At 39.9% G+C, this 6,000-nt stretch overlaps 1 long non-coding RNA gene across 1 annotated transcript; it reads left to right on the top strand.

Annotated features, from left to right (window-relative positions):
• Positions 1 to 507: 507 nt before the first annotated feature.
• LOC127597242 (uncharacterized) lies at positions 508 to 2,176 on the top strand. The gene is made up of 2 exons (XR_007961616.1): positions 508 to 1,763; positions 1,982 to 2,176. It is a non-coding gene; the product is annotated as an uncharacterized LOC127597242 (long non-coding RNA).
• Positions 2,177 to 6,000: the final 3,824 nt, after the last annotated feature.

The raw sequence follows: 6,000 nt of genomic DNA, 5'->3' as shown, positions 1-6,000 counted from the left end.
TCTTCACATTCCAAGTTTATTGTGGCACTCTTTGCCTTGAGCTACAATTCAACTGCACTTGGTACCTCATTGGAGAACAAAGTTGACATTTTTTAAGTACACGACATCGCAGTTATAACATTCAAAGACAGCACACGTTTAAAAAAAACAATAATAATTTGACAAAAAACTGAACAATATTGATTTTCCTCTTATTTCATTTTTTCCAGTGGAACAAAACATTATCACAGTATTTTTTTTTTACTTCATACATTCGATTATCAAACGCTACCACCATTTTTATTGTATTTTAAATTGAATACAAAGAGACATTACAAATCATTTAAAAATAGATGTTACACGAATACCAGCATTTTACTTTGTCAACGATAACACAAAAATCACTCTACATTCTTTGAACAATTTTACGAAGCAATTTTTTTTCCAGACTTATCTTTCAATGTCTAAACTGTTTTGTTGATACCTGCTTTTAAATGTTGTTCTTTAAATTACGTAAATCACACTATACTATTGGCCCAATTATAAGACGGTGTTTTTTGCATTGAAATGAAACTGAAAAAGTGGGGATCGTCTTATAGTCGGGGTCTAGACGTTATACCCATTCACGACGCTAGATAGCGCCAGATATCATAGAAGCAAATGCTGAACTTGACTCCCCAGGCCAAAGTGAACCCCTGTCACGAAGAAGAAAAATAAAAATAGCGGTAGCACGAAGAAGAAAAATAAAAAATAGCGGTAAGAAAGAAAAGAGAAGAAAATAATAGAAGACATAACAGAAAATAGAGAAACGTAGCGACAATCTGGAGAAAAGTGGGTTGAAGATCGGCCAGGCAGCTGAGGAGAAGTTATGATGTAATTTATATTTCAAAAACCTGAAACCATTCATTTACAAATGTGATTGCACTTTAGTTTACATATTTAAATGTTCAAATATTAAGATTTGAATGAGGCAAAATAACATGCTTTTCCTCTTGAATATATTATTATTGTTAATTATTTTTGTATAAAAATTAATTTGGTGTTCAAAAAGTATTTGTTCAAACTTGAGTATTGAAAAAGAGGGGGGTCTTCTTATAATCAGGGCCGTCTTATATTCAGGCCAATACGGTAGTTACCTTGTGTATAAAATTCACAATGGAAATCTGCCTTACCTTTCCTTTTACTATGTTTAAACACACAGCATATGCTGACCTACTATAATGAATTCATTCATTATATTATTGGTGTCAGCATATTTCCGAAAAACGGGATGAAGTGGGTCACCCTCTTCCTTTCATTTTTTTCCCATCAGCGGAAAACGTTTGGACATCCCCGATCTAGAGCATTCGAATCATGAATCATCCTATTGGACATGAGAAAAATGAGATATTGTTCAAACCAGGCATCATTTTCTTTATTTGTAAATAGTAATGGAGAACGCAACGCTGTCACGTGGCCGCTGAATTGCAACAGTCATAAAAGCAGAACGTGTCACAGCTTGTGGGAAAGAACAACTGTTTCCCATGAGCTTTTTTTTTTTAAGGTGGTGGGTGCTGTGGCGGCCTCGAAATTAATATCAGCACTTTCTCGCCCTCGCTCTTTCGACATAGACAACACTGCAGACCCAGAAACACACAACGGAAACATGATAACATGCCAGGTATAAATGCAGAGGAGGACATAAACAGATTCCCAAAAAAAGAAAAATGTTCTTTGTTTGTTCCTTTCTACTTCAGCATGAGGGAGTTTTGTAGCCGAGGGCACGGCTGGGTATGACACATCAGGTGAGAGGTGTTTGGTTGTCATAACGTCCGTGTTTTTTTTTTAATTGTGTTTATTACACTCATTTTATGCACTTTTAATCGTTAGCGATAAAACTAACGCAGTGGTTCTTCATTCATATGTGTAAAAGTAACTGTGATGAATTCCTTATATTCCTTGAATGATAAAGACAACGTTGACAGTGGCAACCGATTCTGAATGTAAATTTGCCTTCCACCAGGACTCAGCTGGGATATGCTCCAGTCCAGCTCCTCGTGACCTTCTGAACAGGATCAGAATGGATGAAAGGATGGCTTAAGAAGTTGTATTATTGTTTGTTTTTGCCCCTGGGGCCCCACCCTTACAGTACAGTGTTGGGGTGTTCACGTAACTGAAGTCCTTGTGGTCAAGTCCAGTAAATAAATGCAGAAACAGATGTTATGGTCTGATGGTCTTAGTGATTGTGTATGTCAAGGTTTGTGCACATAGTAAACATTTTTTTAAATCAGTGAATTCAATGGAAAGTCATGAAAAATGATCTCAAACTCATTTTTTTACTTGGAAAGAGGGAAAACCAAATCTCCTGTTCCAGTATCACTAACATTCAACTTTTTTTTTACATTGCACTTGCGCTTTGTTAAATATCACTACCATATTCTAAACCGGCATACAAACGTAACAATAAGTGACTCACTATTAATAGGAACATTTTAATATCATATACCACTCAAACTTAACTTCAATAAGTGCTAAGTATATATTCTTAGTATAAATGTTCAAAAAAAGATCGAACGATATCACATAACTTTAATAATAGGTAATGATGCATATACATGTGTATCTATATGTAAATCTTATCATCGACAAAAATACCTGTCAAATATGTAGGACCGTGCATGATTTAGCTCCTCCTCCTTTATGCAATTCCAATCCTTTGCTACTAGATTCACCAGAGGTGCAGCCAAAAAAGATTGTACAACCACCTTCAGAGGAACAGCATGTAATCAGGCAGTATTCACATCAATGGAATACTGTTCCACAAGCAATTACCGGTACACTCAACTTCATGTTAAATGGGAGTTGGCACACACCTGCTGCCTTTCAAAGTGACTCTGATTAATTAACGCGCAATAAAGTTCAGTTGCTCCGTCAGGCTTTTCCGGGATTTATTTCTTTATTTATTTTCTGGCAGAAGCCTGGAGGTTTCAGGCTCACACTGACTGGTATTTGAAACTGCTACTAACTCCATCCACCTTGACTAAGACCGTAGTTTCAGCTGAAGGAAAAACAGCTCCAAAGTAGGATAGTGTTCTCACCACGCTTCACTGTAGGTTTGATGTTCTTTTAGTGTTTGGCAGTGCTGAGCTTGAGCCAAACATAACATTTGAGATGATGGCCTAAACCAGGCATGTCCAAAGTCCGGCCCGGGGGCTAAATCCGCCCCGCGTTCGAATTTCATCCGGCCCTCGGCCCCTGTCATAAAATCAGTGCCGTATGGCCCGCAGGTTGGGCGCAATGGAACACGTGTTGCATTGACTGAGGTCTCGTCGACTGGTGAGTGATGTTTCATAGAGTACTGCTTCCCTCTAGTGGCTAAATTAGTAATAGCATTCACTAAATGAGTAATAGCATTTAGACACTAGAGGGCATCACTCACGAGTTCACAAGACATCGCTCCGTGTTCATATTGACTGATATGTCATATTTCAAATTCCTGTTTCAAATGAACCAAAAGAAATTCTTCAGATTGTTGAAATTAAAATAAAAATGGAAATGTGAAACAGACTGGCTTACTAAAATTTGTTGAACAATATTGTTGTTCAATGTAAAGAATGTCAGCCAAGGTCGGCCCCCCCCGACATTTTACCACATAAAATCTGGCCCCCTTGGCAAAAAGTTTGGACACCCCTGGCCTAAACATTCAACCTTAATTTCCTTGGACCATGATAAAATGCCCCCAAACACATGGGGTAGTTTGTATAGTTGTTGTTTTCACTTGAATCGTAGCACATAGAGGACACACCAAAACGTTTTAAAAAAATTTTTAATTATGATCTTCGTGTCATTTGTTACATCACAAAAAATGGAAAGGGAAAAGGGCTGCTTAGACATTTTATATCCACTGTAATGACATTGGAGTCTTATTACTTTAATAGTCACTCAAAAAGCCAAAGAAAAAGGCAAATGCGTGCTTATACAGTATTTAATCCTGATGAGTCGATGCTCATGGTTGGAGCTTTAAATGAAATTTTTTTGCGCAAAACTCATCATATCTGAAGCCCTCATCTTTAGAGGTTCCATCATATTCGTATTGACGCAAAGACACCCGGAAAGGCAGGATCACCAATATCTGGCAATGTATACACATGAAAGTCGGTAATGTGGGTCACTGCGGCACTGGCAGGGATGCTGTATTTTTAATTACTGTATGAGCCATGTTACTGATATTATTTTAAATGTATGAATAATAAGAATAAGAAAACCTTTATTCGTCTCACAATGGAGGAACTCCCAATTTACAGCAGCAAAGCTATGAAAGGAAGGAAGTAGAAGGACAAAAAGTATAGGAGCTGCTGTAAAGGCAGCCACTCTCGCGGCGCCATCTTGAAGTCATAATAACATAACAAAATTGTCACGATTCGGTTTAGGGACCAACAGGTGGCAGTGTGGAGCTCCCCTGGCAGCTGCACACCTGTTGGTCATAGGTAATCAGGCATATAAAAGGACTCCTGCCCGCACACTCGGTGTCGGGTCATTGTTGCGTTTGCTACTGTCATGCTTTGGTTGCTGTTTTTGTTTTCTGTGTTTTATTCAATACACATCTTCAAATATACCCTGCTCCTCTCTCCTGCCTGCTTTTTGGGGTCCACCACCACCACGCAACGTGACAAAAATAATACAACACAACACATAAGACACAGACAGTCATTCAATCTTAACCACTTTGCTGCATACTCTTTTTTGTTTGAAGCAGTTATAGATGAAAGAGGACAGGATCAAAGTGTTCTTTCACCAGTGGATCAGGGACGTCATGCTGAAAATGTGCACACGTCTGCTACAAGCGAAGTTTTGAAAGCAAACAAGAAGCTGTAGCGTCCATTGACAAAAAAAGAGATTGGCTCACATCTCCTGTCCCATGTAAATCAGCTTCAATTCCGAGCAGCGACTCCCACTTCCACACAAGCATCCGCACATAAAACATTCTTGCTTGATCAGAATACATTTCGCGAGAAAGTTCCACATGGCTTTTGGAAATCTACAAATTATTGCTGATAAATCAGTGGGAGGCCATGTGCTTACATACATCCTAATATCCGATGAAAGCCTGCTGCGCTATACATAGCCGTGATAACAATAGGCAGCAATGTGGATGAGCTTGCGCCGTGACGGTCTGCTGACATGCACAGCAGAGCCCGTAGGTAACAGCTGCAACGTGACACACGCACGCACACACACACACACACACACACACACACACACACACACACGAACACACACACACACACACACACGCACGCGCGTGTGCATACACACTTGGAAACCAGTTGTAAAGTCAGAACTGTGCCTATGCTCTTTGGTGACATGCCCTCGCGATGAAACTCCAGGAGCTATTTGAAGCATTGTTCTGATAAACCCAGTGTATGCTAACGTGTGTGTGTTTGTGTGCGTGTGTGTGGGTGCGTGTGTGTGTGCGTGTGTGTGTGCATGTGTGTGTGTGCGCGTGTGCGTGTGTGAGCGCGTGGCATTCAGCAGCGTGGGAAAAAGAACAAATGGCTGATGTGTGTCAAACATTGCGTTGCTGTAGGAACTGTAAAAAAGTCAAATAAATAGGCAGCTTCTGTCACGCATTCCGCAGCAGTCAGTTATGTTATCTGTGATTACATACAAGCACCTCCGCATCCTGTTTGAAGAATGCACATCATGCATCTTGGTAACCAGAAGATCCAGCTGGGAAAAAAATATCGATGATAGCACTCGCATCCAAGTGGTGTAATCAAACGTGTTGGATTTTCTTGCGACATTTTTTTTGTGATCTGACTTAGGTCGACGATTACTGCCGACACTTGCAGCAACGGAAATGCCATTAGGCACAAAATGTCCTAAATGTCATAACAATTGCATTAATTGCGGCGTGCCTCTGTAATTAAGCAGGCAAGATACTTCCTCCTTTGCTACGTTCAGTGAAGACATTGACGAGTCTCGGGCAAGAGCTACTGTGACGAGATCTGCCCGGGTCCTGTTCCGGCGACTTTGTCAAAG

This window comes from Hippocampus zosterae, chromosome 3 (assembly GCF_025434085.1).
Source record: "Hippocampus zosterae strain Florida chromosome 3, ASM2543408v3, whole genome shotgun sequence".
Classification (NCBI taxonomy): domain Eukaryota; kingdom Metazoa; phylum Chordata; class Actinopteri; order Syngnathiformes; family Syngnathidae; genus Hippocampus; species Hippocampus zosterae.
Note: the sequence above shows the minus strand (reverse complement) of the source record. Positions and strands in the feature narration are given on the sequence as shown.